A 2,949-nucleotide genomic window follows, 5' to 3' on the forward strand; every position below is an offset into this window, starting at 1 on the left:
GATGTTCATGTGAACGATTCTGAGCAGTTTTTTGTTTTTAGGGGGTTTGAGAATTTAGGTAATTTACTTGCCTAGCTCTAAGTACAATATACTTAATATAAAGGCGTGTGGAGTTTTTGAAAAGATGAATTGTAACAAAATCCTGTGTATTGGTAACGGTACGCCTACCTACACACAATGGACGATATTGGCTGTGAACAGTTTTTTAAACATGCACCACAGTATTTACTCGAGGCCATGATGACAAAACAGGGCAAAAATTTAGTTAAGAAGAATATAACAAAATACTGGATTAGTGCTTAAGGTGGTGGCTGGTTAGAATGAACTTACCTATGAAACGGTGAATGCAGGCTGTTTACAGAAGGTTTAAAAGGCCACTTGATGGAATAGCAAGTTCAGGAGACGGGACCCCACGAGTGTAGAACTCTCGCCCTCTGCAGTAGAAATACAGTTGGTAATTACATACTATCTTATTTTCACACACACCGGCATATATAATGAGAATATCATATATGATGCACCAGTTTGAAAAAGTTATAAATTTGATTACAAGGTAAATCAGTATATAAAGAGAGACAAGACAAAATTAGAAATACAATCGTGGAAACTATACAAAATTCAACAATTCTAAGCTAACAGAAATGGGGAAATGCGAGCTCAACAGCCAGGAACCAATGCACTGTCGTGAGAGTTCAGTAAAATTGACCTCACATATTGAGGGATGATCAAGTGGGAATATATAGATCAGCTGTGACGGAGATACAGGCGCGACTCCGGCCAGCCAGCATTTGAGGTAAATGAGAACAATGAACGAACACAGCAGGATAAGAAAGACAGAACAAAAGAAACTTTGAAAATGAGACTATGGGCAAGGCAAAACTTTTCCATAAATTCATCCGGAGCAGCAAACTAGGCTAAGGGATTTGTAGAGAATAAAAATATGTGAGAAACTGAACGAAAAGTTCAAAAATGTTTTCTTAACGAAATACACTATAGCTTCTAAACAAATGAGATGGAATGGGGAGGAGGTTACCGAAAGCACCGAGATATCTTGAAAAGATAAGCAGAAAGCAAATAGATGACTTTTACTATGGAGAAAATACCTGATTGAGAGACAGCACTTTCATGGTAAGGAGATATGCATCTAGCTTGCCAGAAAGTATTTGACACTACCGCACGGGAGGGAGACTGAATACGATGGAATGCTATCAGGAATAAAGGAAAACTCTATATCATCACAAACTTGTCACCATAACCCCTCCCTAGATCATCATGGACGTATTCAGGTTCATGGATAATAAACCATTTACAAAGCTGTTCACGTTATAATTGACCAAAACAAGAATATGCTCCAGTTTGGTTACCGCACCTATAGCTCGAAAAGCTAATGCAGAAGGTGCAAAGAAGGGGAGCAGCAATGGTACCAGACTTAGCAAGAGAGCTGAGTTACAGGGAAATTTGCCCGCCTTTTTAAGTTTTTGAACCAAAACACTTAAGACAACGAACAGTTTTCCAAAGATGCAGGTAACGAACGTCCAGGAAACATTACATGAAATCATACATGATATTAAGAAGACTGAAGAGTGGTGGATGAACGGTATAAACTGAAAGAAGATACGATAAATGTGGATAGCATACAGGGAGGTAGTAATACCCGCATGGGTATCACGAGGGTTAGTGACGGTAGTTCAATGTGGGCCAGCAATACTACAGTGGCTATCAAGTTCCTTTCTTTCTTTCTGCTCCACATACACATGGTCTGCTGGCATTATCTACAAATAAACACTCTCCATCTTGTACTTGACACAGTAACTTAACTCAGTCAACTCTGTATTCATAATTTTTTTTTTCCTAAGATGAGCATGACGCACCTATTGGCAAAATCTCGTCACAGGTGAAGAAAAAAGTTCAGGAGATGGGGCCCCACGAGTGTGCGACTCTCTCTCTCCCTGTGCTATGCAAGTAGGCTATAAAATGCATGAACGAATGGAGTCCTTTTCTTACTGTGTAAATACACAACACACAACAGTGTGAATAATGATTTGTGTTAATAAGGAAACCTTAAACACGAATCCCAGTACCACGATAATTAGATATGCAAACCATTGATTCAAATTGGACTTTGGTCAATTCCCAAATAGGGCAGGTGACAGGCTCTCACGGCCACATCCAAAATGTTCATCTTTCCCTTTTGGGCTGGTCGATAAATGAGTTACCTTACTTAGAAGAGATGGGGCATCACGAGAGTAAATCTTTACTATACACACAGTAACACACGCAGACGAAGGAAGAGCCTCTCAGGTAATATTCGATTTGTTATTCGTTCAGCATGGTTGCGCTTTAAATTTAGAATTCAGTGCTGAATGCGCTCCACGCTTAGTAGACAGATTTCTGTTTCAATGTTGGACTGTTAGAATATATAGGGAGGATGTGTGTCGTGGCAAACAATACCCTGTGTGTTAGGTGTGTTTCTGGGGTACGCAGAGAAAGTGTGGTGCGTTCAAGACTAAACCAGTTGCTGTGGTTGACCGCAAAGTTCGGTTAACCGTAGAATCCAGTTGACTGCGGTATCTGGTTGACCGCAGAACTCGTCATATGACTAGCCAGGCGACGCTACCTGATGTACGACCAGCAGCTGCGCTGCCGGACATACGTCTTGACACTTATGACCTCGACCTTTGATATTCTGACTTCGAGTCAAATATAACTGCGCTGGCAGTCACAAGCAATACAGTGACCAACATAAAGGACAAATCAATGATTCCGTGTGGAAATAACATAAGTTAATGAATACACAATGTCATAGGATAAGTTTCGGCACTACTACCCAATCTTTCGAGAGAGTATAGTACGATTTCGATTTTCTACATCCTTAAAGTTTTGTGTGTAAGGTGCGTCACAATATGGAAAATAAGTATACTGTATGTATCGTGTTCCAGGTTGTGTGTG

This window comes from Panulirus ornatus, chromosome 59 (assembly GCF_036320965.1).
Source record: "Panulirus ornatus isolate Po-2019 chromosome 59, ASM3632096v1, whole genome shotgun sequence".
Taxonomy (NCBI): domain Eukaryota; kingdom Metazoa; phylum Arthropoda; class Malacostraca; order Decapoda; family Palinuridae; genus Panulirus; species Panulirus ornatus.